The 15,971-nt window shown below is 25.2% G+C and overlaps 1 protein-coding gene, 1 long non-coding RNA gene and 1 pseudogene across 3 annotated transcripts in view; all 3 read right to left on the bottom strand.

Annotated features, from left to right (window-relative positions):
* Window positions 1–13,300, bottom strand: part of LOC126301310 (NADH-ubiquinone oxidoreductase chain 5-like) — a 78,888-nt pseudogene extending 65,588 nt beyond the window's left edge.
* The window catches only part of LOC126301315 (NADH-ubiquinone oxidoreductase chain 5-like), a 371,580-nt gene that overhangs the window by 196,418 nt on the left and 159,191 nt on the right, over window positions 1–15,971 (bottom strand). The window lies entirely within an intron of this gene.
* The window catches only part of LOC126301331 (uncharacterized), a 176,334-nt gene that overhangs the window by 74,940 nt on the left and 85,423 nt on the right, over window positions 1–15,971 (bottom strand). The window lies entirely within an intron of this gene.

Raw genomic sequence — 15,971 nt, 5'->3', positions numbered from 1 at the left:
GCTCCTATAACTTCTGGAAATCAGAAATGGAAAGGTGCAGCTCCAATCTTTAATAATAGTCTAGATCTAATTATTATTGATGGGATAAATTCTGTTTCCCATCCCATGGGATGTTTTATTTGAATCAGCAAAATTGAAAGTAATAATATTGTCGATGCTATTGCTTGGACAATAAAATATTTAATTGATGATTCATTTATTATTATATTTTTATTTCTTGTTAGGAGCGGAATAAATGAATGTAAGTTGAACTCAAGTCCTATTCAAACCCCAAATCAGGAATTTGATGAAATGGACTGGATCGTTCCTATCATTAATGTTGATAGGAAGAGAAGTTTTGTAGAGTTGTTGGTCATTAAAAAGGAGAGGATTGATACCTCTATAAATGGGGAATGAACCCATTAGCTTGTTTAGCTTACCTTTTTACATTAAGGTGTATGATGCACGTTAGTTTTTGATACTAAAGGAGGTAGTTTAATTCTATCTTATGTAATTTTAATGAAGGTAATTTTATTTACTTTATTTACCCTATCAAGGTAACCCTTTAATCAGGCACTTAATTTATTTAATATATAAATCGAAAGTTTTTTTTTGAAATTCTTTTATGTATTATTTTGTTTAATTAGGATTAATTTATCCTGCTCATTTAATTTTTTATATATATATATATATAATAAATAATTTATATTAATATATTACATTTAATTGAAATTAAAGTATTATAAGTTCATCTTACCATTATCAATTGATTATTTTAATGCAATTATTTACCTAGGATTATAGCTACTTATGTTTTTAGCTTAAAATAGGTTATTATAATATAATATATATAATAATATGTAATTTAATATTTAATATTATTATAATTGGATATAATAAATAAAATTATTAATTTAAATATAAAATATTATAATTAATATATATAATTATATTAATTATAATAATATAATTATGTAAATTATCTATAGTTAGATTATTTAACTAATATATATGAAAGTTAACTTTATATAAAAAAAGAATTCATATTAATAACATATTATATTAAATTACATAATTGTATAAAATATATTTATTATATTATTTAATCTTTCTTTATTTTTTAGTGAAAAGAAAGATTAAATAAGAAAGAATATAATACATTTATTGCTATACATGTTCCATATTAATCTTTAATTATATATAATAGAGAAGTTGTTGTGGTCATACATAGGGGCGTTTCTTTATTTTTTTGTTAATGTTTGTGGTTTTTTCTTTTTTTTTCTTTAAATATTTGAATCTTTTATTTTTTCCTGAATTAATAGATTTAAAATTTTCTTATTTTTTATTTTTAAAAGTTTTATTCTTGCTTTTTCTTTGTATTATATGTAAGTTTTGTTAGACTAAATGTTCTTTTTGCAGTAATTTGATTTAATTATCAAGTGATTTTGGATTTAGCAATTGATTTAGTATCGGCATAATTCGTGCCAGCAGCCGCGGTTATACGATTGATACAAGTGAATATTATTGGTTAAAGCAGTTGTTTATATTATTAGGGTTGAAATATAAATTTGTAAGGTGAAATGTTAAAATTTATTTGTGGCCCTTTTTATGCATCTGTGAAATTTAAATAATATACTAGGATTAGATACCCTATTATTTTAAATGTTAATTATATTTACCAGGGTACTATTAGTTAAGGTCTTTAAACCCAAAGAATTTGGCGGTATCTCATTCCATTCAGAGGAACCTACCCCATGATTGATAATACACGACTTACTCTACTTAATTTATTTGTTTGTATATGTCCGTTATCAGAGAATCTTTTTAGAGTTATAATTCTCAAGATTTATAATTATAAAATATTTCAGGTCAAGGTGCAGCTTATAGTTAAGAGGATAGTGAAATACTGTTAATGAAGGTGGATTTGATAGTAATTTAATTTATTTAATTTAACTGATATTGGCTCTGAGATGTGTACACATCGCCCGTCACTCTCATTATTGATTATTCTATTTTATTTTAAAGTAGCTTCAATTTAGATGAGATAAGTCGTAACATAGTAGATGTACTGGAAAGTGTATCTAGGAAGAGTTTCAAGATATAACTTATTAGTAAAGTGTTTCATTTACACTGAAAATTTTTCTGTGCAAATCAGGATATCTTGATTATTTATTTTATTATATTTATTTTTTGTTTATTTCATTATTTAATATAAATAATTTTATTGTATTTTTGTCTTAGTATATTTTTTAGAATTGATTTTTTAAATTATAGTTTATTGGTAATGTGAGTGTTTTATGAAATATTATTTTAAATTTTTTTAAGTAGATTTTATTTATTGTACCTTTTGTATCAGGGTTTATCAAAATTTTAGTATTTATTTTACTTGTCTCGATTTGGGTTGATTTATAAATAATTTATAGTTAATGTATCATAATTATTATTAAATTATTTATAGAAATGAGATGTTAATCGTTTCCCAGATATCTAGTTTCTTAAGAAAAAATTTAATTTTTTAAAGTTATTTGTTTTTATTTAATTTTTTAAGTAAAAATATTAACTTATTTGTTCTTTAAGGGATAAGCTTTGAAGTTAATAACCTATAATTTATTTTATAGAAATATAATAGTAAGCTTTAAACCAGCTATCTTTAAGATTACGTTTTAGTTCATTATTTTTTATTTTGATTTTATAAATATTTTAGGTTTTTTATTAAGATTATTAATTTAATTTTAAAATTTTTGTAATAATGATAGAATTAGTATATTTATTTGTATGAAATTTTTACCTTGTGAACTTATTATAAGGAACTAGGCAAAATTGATTTCCGCCTGTTTATCAAAAACATGTCCTCTTGTTTATATTTTGAGGTCTGGCCTGCTCACTGAGCGTATTTTTAAAGAGCCGCGGTATTTTGACCGTGCAAAGGTAGCATAATCATTAGTCTCTTAATTAGTGGCTGGAATGAATGGCTTGACGAGAAATCAACTGTCTCTTAATAAATTTTTGAATTTAACTTTTGAGTCAAAAGGCTTAAATTCTTCTTTAGGACGAGAAGACCCTATAGAGCTTGACATTTTACTTTTATATAGTTTTTTGTTTGTCTTTCTATATTTAATGATGATGTTTTGTTGGGGTGACATGAAGAATAGATAAACTCTTCATTATTATATCATTTATTTATGTTTGTTATTTTGATCCATAATTTATGATCATAAGATTAAGTTACCTTAGGGATAACAGCGTAATTGTTTTTGAGAGCTCATATCGACAAAGCAGATTGCGACCTCGATGTTGGATTAAGAAAAATTTTGGGTGCAGGAGCCCAATGATTAGGTCTGTTCGACCTTTAAATTCTTACATGATCTGAGTTCAGACCGGCGTGAGCCAGGTCGGTTTCTATCCTAAGATTGTTAATCCATATTAGTACGAAAGGACCATATGGTTAAAATATTTTTTGTTATATTGATTAATATTAATTTATTTACTATTTTGACAGATTAATGTGTTGAATTTAGAATTCATTTATGTAGATTTTTTCTACAAATAGTATTGATACTTTATGATTTATTTATATTTATTTTGAATTTTCTTTTATTGGTTATTTGTGTTTTAATTAGTGTTGCCTTTTTAACTTTATTAGAGCATAAGGTTTTAGGTTATATTCAGATTCGAAAGGGTCCAAATAAGGTAGGTTTTGTTGGAATTCCACAGCCATTTAGAGATGCTATTAAGTTAATTTGTAAGCAGCAGCCAATTCCTATTATATCTAATTACCTACTTTATTATTTTTCCCCTGTTTTTAATTTAATGATTTCTTTAGCCGTTTGAGTAATTTTTCCTTATTTAACTTATATGTGTTCTTTTTCTTATGGATTTTTAATTTTTTTATGTTGTACTAGATTAGGTGTTTATACTGTTATAATTGCTGGTTGATCTTCTAATTCAAATTATTCATTATTAGGTTCTCTTCGTTCTGTTGCTCAAACAATTTCTTATGAAGTTAGTTTAGCTTCAATTTTATAGTCTTTAATTATTTTAATTGGTAGTTTTAATATGTTTGATTTTATAAACTATCAGCTTTATTGTTGATTTATTATTATTTCTTTTCCTTTAGCTTTAGCTTGTTTTGCTTCTTGCTTAGCTGAAACTAATCGTACTCCTTTTGATTTTGCTGAAGGGGAATCTGAGTTAGTTTCAGGATTTAATTTGAGTATGGTGCGGGTGGTTTTACTTTAATTTTTTTAGCTGAATATACTAGAATTGTCTTCATAAGAATGTTATTGGCTTTAATTTTTTTGTGTGGTGATTTTTATTCTTTTATATTTTTTATTAAGCTTGCTATTATATCTTTTGGTTTTATTTGGGTTCGTGGAACATTACCACGGTTCCGTTATGATAAATTAATGTACTTAGCTTGAAAAAGTTTTTACCTTTATCTTTGAATTTTTTTATTTTCTTTGTTGGTTTAAAGATTTTATTTATCTCATTTGTTTAGTGAAATTTTTTGAGAAAAGTTAATAGAAGAGTTAAACTTCTAATTTTATGTTTTCAAAACATATGCTTTTCCTAAGCTAATTAACTTTATTCCTTAATTAATTTATCTCATGCGTTTGCGACATGGACATTAATTAAGAAATATGTGAAGTAAATAATTGTTAAGATTTGACCTGTTATAATATAAGGTTCTTCAACAGGTCGTTTACCAATTCACGTTAGTAAGCATACAACAACTACTATAATTCAGAATAAAATTTGATTAATAGGGTAAAATTGAATGCCTCGGAATGGTGTTTTATTATAAAATGGTAAAATTATTAAGATTCTAATTGATAAAAATAATGCAATAACACCTCCTAACTTATTAGGGATAGATCGTAGAATTGCATATGCAAATAGGAAATATCATTCTGGTTGAATGTGAACTGGTGTTACTAATGGGTTGGCAGGTACAAAGTTATCTGGATCTCCTAATAGGTAAGGATTAATTAAACATAGTATAATTAATAATGATGTTATTATTACAAATGTAATAGAATCCTTAAAGGTAAAGTATGGATGGAATGGAATTTTTTCAATATCTCCATTTAGTCCAAGAGGATTATTAGATCCTGTTTGGTGAAGAAAAAATAAATGAATTGCTGCTATAGCAGCAATAATAAATGGTAATACAAAATGGAATGTGAAGAATCGATTTAATGTTGCATTATCAACAGCGAATCCTCCTCATACTCATTGGACTAAATCTGTTCCTAAGTATGGGATTGCTGATAATAAATTAGTAATTACTGTTGCACCTCAAAAAGATATTTGGCCTCAGGGTAAGACATATCCTATAAATGCAGTTGCTATAACTAAAAATAAAATCACTGTACCAATTATTCAGGTATGTATATATATATATAAGATCCATAGTAAATTCCCCGTCCTACATGTAAGTAAATACAAATAAAAAATATAGATGCTCCATTTGCGTGTAAGGTTCGGATAATTCAACCATTATTTACGTCTCGGCAGATGTGTACTACACTACTGAATGCTATTTCAATATTTGATGTATAATGTATAGCTAAAAATAGTCCAGTTACGATTTGAATTACCAAACATAACCCTAATAGGGATCCAAAATTTCATCAAAATGAAATATTTGTTGGGGCAGGTAAGTCAATTAAAGAGTTATTAATAATTTTAATTAAAGGATGTCTTAATCGTAAGGGTTTATTCATTAGTAATTATCTTATTTTACGAATAGGTCCCTGATTAATATTGGTGATTTTAACAACTGCTAGTAGTGCTAAAAATAAATGAATTATTATTATTATTGTAATAATGAATGTTGGTCTATTATATAATTTTTCTAAAGATATTGTTATTTCTTGATAATTGATTGAATTATCAATATTTATAGTTTCGGTGTTTTTGAAAAAGTCTATAAATATAGATATATCTAGAATAATTAATATTAATATGATAAATACTCACATTATTAATGTAATAATTATAGTGATTGATTTAGGCTGAAATATTTCGTTTGATGCAATTCTTGTAATGTAAATAAATAATACTAGTATACCACCAAGAAATGTTAAAAATAAAATATATGATAATCAATATCTTTCTATTATTGTTCCTGTTATTAATCCAACTAGGAAGGTTTGAAGGATAATAAAAAGCATTATTGATATTGGGTGTCTTAATTTAATAAAATTAATATTTATTACATTTGATAATGATATAATTATTATTTTGATCATTTCAGGGGTTAGTTTATTTAAAATACCGGTTTTGGGGACCGATGATGGAAGCTTTTCCACCTCTGAAGTTTTAAAAGTGGGGGCTGGACTTATTTCCGGTTTACAAGACCGGCGTTTTTTTTAAACTATTAAAACTAATGTTTATATTCTCTATTTTTACTTCTTTATTGATTTATTTTGCTGGTGTTTATGTTTTTTCTTCTAAACGTAAACATTTATTAATGGTTCTTTTGAGATTAGAATATATTGTTCTTTCTTTATTTATGTTAGTTATTGTTTTTCTTATTGAGTTTGATTATGATTATTTGTTTCCTGTTTTTTTTTAGTTTTTTCTGTTTGTGAGGGTGCTTTAGGTCTTTCTATTTTAGTTTCAATAATTCGTTCTCATGGTAATGATTTTTTTAATTCTTTTGGTTTATCTTTATGTTAAAGTATTTATTTATAACTATTTTTTTGATCCCTCTTTGTTTATTAAATAATTGTTGATGGTTGGTTCATTCTTTAATGTTTCTGTCGGGTTTTGTTTTTATAATTTGTGTTTATTCATATGCTGATTTGAATATAATTAGATATTATTTTGGTATTGATTATTTTTCTTTTAGTTTAATTTTACTTAGTTTTTGGATTTGTTCTTTAATAATCACTGCTAGAGGTTCAGTTTATTTAAGTTCATATCATTCAAATTTTTTTGTTTTTCTGGTTTTGATTTTAATAATTATGCTTTATTGTTCATTTGCTAGATTAAGTCTTCTTTCTTTTTATATTTTTTTTGAGGCTAGATTAGTTCCTACTTTACTTTTAATTTTGGGTTGGGGTTATCAACCTGAGCGTTTGCAGGCTGGTGTTTATTTAATTTTTTATACTTTGGTTGCTAGATTACCTTTATTATTAGTTTTATTTAAGGTTTATGATTTTTCTAATACTTTATATTTTCCTTTATTGGTTGATTTTGGTTCTTATTATTTTATGTTTTATGTATTTATAATTTTGGCTTTTTTAGTTGAGATACCTATGTTTTTGGTTCATTTATGACTTCCTAAGGCTCATGTAGAGGCCCCTATTACAGGTAGAATAATTCTTGCTGGTGTTTTATTAAAGTTAGGTGGTTATGGTATTTTTCGTGTTATAAAGGTTATTTCTTATTTGGGTTTAAAGTTTAATTATTTTTGATTGTCTTTAGGTTTATCTGGGGGTTTTATTGTAAGATTTATTTGTTTTCGTCAGGTTGATTTAAAGGCTTTAATTGCATATTCTTCTGTTGCTCATATAAGAATGGTTATTGGTGGATTGATGACTATGAATTGATGAGGTTGTGTAGGTTCTCTTTCTCTAATGGTTGGTCATGGTTTATGTTCTTCTGGTTTATTTTGTTTATCTAATATTATTTATGAACGTTTAGGTAGACGAAGATTATTAATTAACAAGGGTATAATTAATTTGATGCCAAGAATGGCTTTATGATGATTTCTTTTAAGATCATCAAATATGGCTGCTCCTCCTTCTTTAAATTTGGTAGGTGAAATTAGATTATTAAATAGAATTATATCATGATCTTCTTTTAGATTCTTTGCTTTGATTTTTTTATCTTTTTTTAGAGCTGTTTATACTTTGTATATATATTCTTATTCTCAGCATGGGAATTATTATTCTGGTGTTTATACTTGTTCTCTTGGTTATTTTCGTGAATATCATCTTTTACTTTTACATTGATTGCCTTTAAATATTCTCTGTTTAAAGGGTGAATATTTCTTTGTTTAGTTTGCTTAAGTATTTTAATTAAAAATATTGTTTTGTGGAATCAATGATATGAAGTTTTTCATCTTAGGCCGTGAATTTATTTTCTATTTGTTCTTTGAGTTTTTTTTCTTTGTTTATTTCGAGAACTATAATTTTTATTTTAGGTATTTATTATTTAACAATTGATTATAGAGTTTTTGTTGAGTGAGAGCTTTTCAATTTAAATGGTTCTATAGTTGTTATAACTTTAATTTTGGATTGAATATCTCTTATTTTTATATCTTTTGTTATATATATTTCTTCTTTGGTTATTTATTATAGAGAGGATTATATATCTGGTGAAAAGAATATAAATCGTTTTATTATTATTGTTTTAATATTTATTCTTTCTATAGGTTTTTTAATTATTAGTCCTAATTTAATTAGAATTTTATTAGGTTGAGATGGTTTAGGTTTAGTTTCTTATTGTTTAGTTATTTATTATCAAAATGTAAAATCCTATAGTGCTGGTATATTAACTGCACTTTCTAATCGTATTGGTGATGTTGCTATTTTAATTTCTATTGCATGAATGTTAAATTTTGGTGGTTGAAATTATATTTATTATTATGATTTTATTTCTAATTCTTTTGAAATAAAGCTCATTACTATAATAATTGTTTTAGCAGCTATAACTAAGAGAGCTCAGATTCCTTTCTCTTCATGACTTCCTGCTGCTATAGCAGCTCCTACTCCTGTTTCTGCTTTAGTTCATTCTTCTACTCTTGTTACTGCTGGTGTTTATTTATTAATTCGTTTTAGACCAATATTGGATACTTATAATTGTGGTTGATTTTTACTTTTAATTGGTTGTATAACTATATTTATGGCTGGATTGGGCGCTAATTTTGAGTTTGATTTAAAGAGGATTATTGCTCTTTCTACTTTAAGACAACTTGGTTTAATAATAAGAATTTTGGCTATAGGTTATCCAAAGCTTGCATTTTTTCATTTATTGGCTCATGCTTTATTTAAGGCATTATTATTTATATGTGCAGGTTCAATAATTCATAATTTGAAGGATTCTCAGGATATTCGTTTTATAGGATCAATTGTTAATTTCATACCTTTAACTTCAGTTTGTTTTAATGTTTCTAGTTTATCTTTGTGTGGAATACCTTTTTTAGCGGGATTTTATTCAAAGGATTTAATTCTTGAGATGGTTTGTTTAAGATGAATTAATTGTTTAATTTTTTTTCTTTATTTTTTTTCTACTGGTTTAACTGCTTCTTATTCTTTTCGTTTGTTTTATTATTCAATATCTGGTGATAATAATTTTTATTCTAGATTTTCTTTTGATGATAAGGGTTATTATATTTCATTTGGAATAATTGGTCTATTGTTTGTTGCTGTTTTTGGTGGTAGTCTTTTATCTTGATTAATTTTTCCTATTCCTCATGTGATTGCTTTACCTTATTATTTAAAGTTTTTAACTATTACAGTTGTTATTTTAGGTGCTTATTTAGGTTATCTTATTTCTAATTTTGATTTTTCTCATAATTTATTTTCTTTAAGTATACTTTCTTTTGTTAGATTTGCTGGTTCTATATGATTTATACCTTTTCTTTCAACTAAGTTTATTAGATATATTCCTTTAAAAATAGGTTATTATTCATCTAAGTCATTTGATTATGGTTGAGGTGAATTACTTGGTGGTCAAGGTTTATATAGATTATTTATTTATTTAATTGGTTATATTCAAGGTTGATATGATTCTAATTTCAAGATTTATCTTTTAACTTTTATTTTTTGAATATTTATTTTGGTAATATTGTTTTTCGTTTACTTTAATAGCTTATAATTAGAGCGTGACACTGAAGATGTTAAGGAAGTATTTTTACTTTTAAGTATTTATAAATATAGATATAATATTTTTACAGTTAAAATGAAATGTTTTATTTAAACTATATAAATTTTAGAAATGTTAATGGAGTTTAACCGCTAATATAAAAAGTTAGCAGCTTTCATATTGGCTTTACATTTCCTTAATTGGAACTATTATAGTTCAATTATATTATTAACAGTAATACGCCTCTTTTTGGCTTCAATTAATAAGAATAAGGGTAGTACATACCAAAAAATTGAAAATAATAATATTGTCGATGCTATTGCTTGGACAATAAAATATTTAATTGATGATTCATTTATTATTATATTTTTATTTCTTGTTAGGAGCAGAATAAATGAAAGTAAGTTGATCTCAAGTCCTATTCAAACCCCAAATCAGGAATTTGATGAAATGGACAGGATCGTTCCTATCATTAATGTTGATAGGAAGAGAAGTTTTGTAGAGTTGTTGGTAATTAAAAAGGAGAGGATTGATACCTCTATAAATGGGGTATGAACCCATTACCTTGTTTAGCTTACCTTTTTACGTTAAGGTGTATGATGCACGTTAGTTTTTGATACTAAAGGAGGTAGTTTAATTCTATCTTATGTAATTTTAATGAAGGTAATTTTATTTACTTTATTTACCCTATCAAGGTAACCCTTTAATCAGGCACTTCATTTATTTAATATATAAATCGAAAGTTTTTTTTGAAATTCTTTTATGTATTATTTTGTATAATTAGGATTAATTTATCCTGCTCATTTTTTTTATATATATATATAATAAATAATTTATATTAATATATTACATTTAATTGAAATTAAAGTATTATAAGTTCATCTTACCATTATCAATTGATTATTTTAATGCAATTATTTACCTAGGATTATAGCTACTTATGTTTTTAGCTTAAAATAGGTTATTATAATATAATATATATAATAATATGTAATTTGATATTTAATATTATTATAATTGGATATAATAAATAAAATTATTAATTTAAATATAAAATATTATAATTAATATAATTATTTATATCCAATAGGAATTCAACCCTTTAACCCTATACAAATTCCATTACTTAATACAGCTATTCATTTAGCATCAGGAGTAACAGTAACATGAGCACATCATAGTTTAATGGAATCTAATCATACTCAAGCACTACAAGGATTATTCTTCACAGTGTTATTAGGACTATACTTTACAATACTTCAAGCATATGAATATTGAGAAGCACCTTTTACCATTGCAGATGCAGTTTATGGATCAACATTCTTTGTTGCAACAGGATTCCATGGTTTACACGTAATTATTGGAACAATCTTTTTATCAACATGTCTACTTCGACACTCAATAAATCAATTTTCACCAAGACATCACTTTGGATTTGAAGCAGCAGCATGATACTGACACTTCGTAGACGTAGTATGATTATTCTTATATATCTCTATTTATTGATGAGGTAGATAATTGTTTTTCTAGTATAAATAGTACATTTGACTTCCAATCAGAAAGCTTGATATAAATCAAGAAAAACTATTCTAATTCTATCAACAAGAGTTTTCATTAGATTTATTATTCCAATAATTGTTATAATCCTGGCAACAACACTATCAAAAAAATTAATTAATGATCGAGAAAAAAGATCACCATTTGAATGTGGGTTTGATCCAAAAAGATCAGCACGAATACCATTCTCAATACGATTCTTCCTAATCGCAGTAATCTTTTTAATTTTTGATGTAGAAATTGCACTAATTCTACCAATTGTAATTATTTTTAAAACTTCAGACATTATAATCTGAACAGTATCAACAATATTTTTTATTCTAGTTCTATTAGGAGGACTATACCATGAATGAAACCAAGGAGCATTACAATGAGCAGAATAAAGGGTTGTAGTTAAATATAACATTTGGGTTGCATTCAAAAAGTATTGATATTATCAATCAACCTTAAATAGAATAAGAAGCGAAATATTGCAGTCAGTTTCGACCTGGAAGATTGGTATGTACTACCCTTATTCTTATTAATTGAAGCCAAAAAGAGGCGTATTACTGTTAATAATATAATTGAACTATAATAGTTCCAATTAAGGAAATGTAAAGCCAATATGAAAGCTGCTAACTTTTTATATTAGCGGTTAAACTCCGTTAACATTTCTAAAATTTATATAGTTTAAATAAAACATTACATTTTCACTGTAAAAATAATATATCTATATTTATAAATACTTAAAAGTAAAAATACTTCCTTAACATCTTCAGTGTCACGCTCTAATTATAAGCTATTTAAGTAAACGAAAAACAATATTACCAAAATAAATATTCAAAAAATAAAAGTAAAAAGATAAATCTTGAAATTAGAATCATATCAACCTTGAATATAACCAATTAAATAAATAAATAATCTATATAAACCTTGACCACCAAGTAATTCACCTCAACCATAATCAAATGACTTAGATGAATAATAACCTATTTTTAAAGGAATATATCTAATAAACTTAGTTGATAGAAAAGGTATAAATCATATAGAACCAGCAAATCTAACAAAAGAAAGTATACTTAAAGAAAATAAATTATGAGAAAAATCAAAATTAGAAATAAGATAACCTAAATAAGCACCTAAAATAACAACTGTAATAGTTAAAAACTTTAAATAATAAGGTAAAGCAATCACATGAGGAATAGGAAAAATTAATCAAGATAAAAGACTACCACCAAAAACAGCAACAAACAATAGACCAATTATTCCAAATGAAATATAATAACCCTTATCATCAAAAGAAAATCTAGAATAAAAATTATTATCACCAGATATTGAATAATAAAACAAATGAAAAGAATAAGAAGCAGTTAAACCAGTAGAAAAAAAATAAAGAAAAAAATTAAACAATTAATTCATCTTAAACAAACCATCTCAAGAATTAAATCCTTTGAATAAAATCCCGCTAAAAAAGGTATTCCACACAAAGATAAACTAGAAACATTAAAACAAACTGAAGTTAAATGTATGAAATTAACAATTGATCCTATAAAACGAATATCCTGAGAATCCTTCAAATTATGAATTATTGAACCTGCACATATAAATAATAATGCCTTAAATAAAGCATGAGCCAATAAATGAAAAAATGCAAGCTTTGGATAACCTATAGCCAAAATTCTTATTATTAAACCAAGTTGTCTTAAAGTAGAAAGAGCAATAATCCTCTTTAAATCAAACTCAAAATTAGCGCCCAATCCAGCCATAAATATAGTTATACAACCAATTAAAAGTAAAAATCAACCACAATTATAAGTATCCAATTTGGTCTAAAACGAATTAATAAATAAACACCAGCAGTAACAAGAGTAGAAGAATGAACTAAAGCAGAAACAGGAGTAGGAGCTGCTATAGCAGCAGGAAGTCATGAAGAGAAAGGAATCTGAGCTCTCTTAGTTATAGCTGCTAAAACAATTATTATAGTAATGAGCTTTATTTCAAAAGAATTAGAAATAAAATCATAATAATAAATATAATTTCAACCACCAAAATTTAACATTCATGCAATAGAAATTAAAATAGCAACATCACCAATACGATTAGAAAGTGCAGTTAATATACCAGCACTATAAGATTTTACATTTTGATAATAAATAACTAAACAATAAGAAACTAAACCTAAACCATCTCAACCTAATAAAATTCTAATTAAATTAGGACTAATAATTAAAAAACCTATAGAAAGAATAAATATTAAAACAATAATAATAAAACGATTTATATTCTTTTCACCAGATATATAATCCTCTCTATAATAAATAACCATAGAAGAAATATATATAACAAAAGATATAAAAATAAGAGATATTCAATCCAAAATTAAAGTTATAACAACTATAGAACCATTTAAATTGAAAAGCTCTCACTCAACAAAAACTCTATAATCAATTATTAAATAATAAATACCTAAAATAAAAATTATAGTTCTCGAAATAAACAAAGAAAAAAAACTCAAAGAACAAATAGAAAATAAATTCACGGCGTAAGATGAAAAACTTCATATCATTGATTCCACAAAACAATATTTTTAATTAAAATACTTAAGCAAACTAAACAAAGAAATATTCACCCTTTAAACAGAGAATATTTAAAGGCAATCAATGTAAAAGTAAAAGATGATATTCACGAAAATAACCAAGAGAACAAGTATAAACACCAGAATAATAATTCCCATGCTGAGAATAAGAATATATATACAAAGTATAAACAGCTCTAAAGAAAGATAAAAAAATCAAAGCAAAGAATCTAAAAGAAGATCAAGATATAATTCTATTTAATAATCTAATTTCACCTACCAAATTTAAAGAAGGAGGAGCAGCCATATTTGATGATCTTAAAAGAAATCATCATAAAGCCATTCTTGGCATCAAATTAATTATACCCTTGTTAATTAATAATCTTCGTCTACCTAAACGTTCATAAATAATATTAGATAAACAAAATAAACCAGAAGAACATAAACCATGACCAACCATTAGAGAAAGAGAACCTACACAACCTCATCAATTCAGAGTCATCAATCAACCAATAACCATTCTTATATGAGCAACAGAAGAATATGCAATTAAAGACTTTAAATCAACCTGACGAAAACAAATAAATCTTACAATAACACCCCCAGATAAACCTAAAGACAATCAAAAATAATTAAACTTTAAACCCAAATAAGAAATAACCTTTATAACACGAAAAATACCATAACCACCTAACTTTAATAAAACACCAGCAAGAATTATTCTACCTGAAATAGGGGCCTCTACTTGAGCCTTAGGAAGTCATAAATGAACCAAAAACATAGGTATCTTAACTAAAAAAGCCAAAATTATAAATACATAAAACATAAAATAATAAGAACCAAAATCAACCAATAAAGGAAAATATAAAGTATTAGAAAAATCATAAACCTTAAATAAAACTAATAATAAAGGTAATCTAGCAACCAAAGTATAAAAAATTAAATAAACACAAGCCTGCAAACGCTCAGGTTGATAACCCCAACCCAAAATTAAAAGTAAAGTAGGAACTAATCTAGCCTCAAAAAAAATATAAAAAGAAAGAAGACTTAATCTAGCAAATGAACAATAAAGCATAATTATTAAAATCAAAACCAGAAAAACAAAAAAATTTGAATGATATGAACTTAAATAAACTGAACCTCTAGCAGTGATTATTAAAGAACAAATCCAAAAACTAAGTAAAATTAAACTAAAAGAAAAATAATCAATACCAAAATAATATCTAATTATATTCAAATCAGCATATGAATAAACACAAATTATAAAAACAAAACCCGACAGAAACATTAAAGAATGAACCAACCATCAACAATTATTTAATAAACAAAGAGGGATCAAAAAAATAGTTATAAATAAATACTTTAACATAAAGACAAACCAAAAGAATTAAAAAAATCATTACCATGAGAACGAATTATTGAAACTAAAATAGAAAGACCTAAAGCACCCTCACAAACAGAAAAAACTAAAAAAATAACAGGAAAAAAATAATCATAATCAAACTCAATAAGAAAAACAATAACTAACATAAATAAAGAAAGAACAATATATTCTAATCTCAAAAGAACCATTAATAAATGTTTACGTTTAGAAGAAAAAACATAAACACCAGCAAAATAAATCAATAAAGAAGTAAAAATAGAGAATATAAACATTAGTTTTAATAGTTTAAAAAAAACGCCGGTCTTGTAAACCGGAAATAAGTCCAGCCCCCACTTTTAAAACTTCAGAGGTGGAAAAGCTTCCATCATCGGTCCCCAAAACCGGTATTTTAAATAAACTAACCCCTGAAATGATCAAAATAATAATTATATCATTATCAAATGTAATAAATATTAATTTTATTAAATTAAGACACCCAATATCAATAATGCTTTTTACTATCCTTCAAACCTTCCTAGTTGGATTAATAACAGGAACAATAATAGAAAGATATTGATTATCATATATTTTATTTTTAACATTTCTTGGTGGGGTAATAGTATTATTTATTTACATTACAAGTATTGCATCAAACGAAATATTTCAGCCTAAATCAATCACTATAATTATTACATTAAT

The sequence above is a fragment of the Schistocerca gregaria genome, unplaced genomic scaffold (assembly GCF_023897955.1).
Source record: "Schistocerca gregaria isolate iqSchGreg1 unplaced genomic scaffold, iqSchGreg1.2 ptg000066l, whole genome shotgun sequence".
Taxonomy (NCBI): Eukaryota; Metazoa; Arthropoda; class Insecta; order Orthoptera; family Acrididae; genus Schistocerca; species Schistocerca gregaria.
This window is presented reverse-complemented; position numbering and strand designations above follow the sequence as displayed.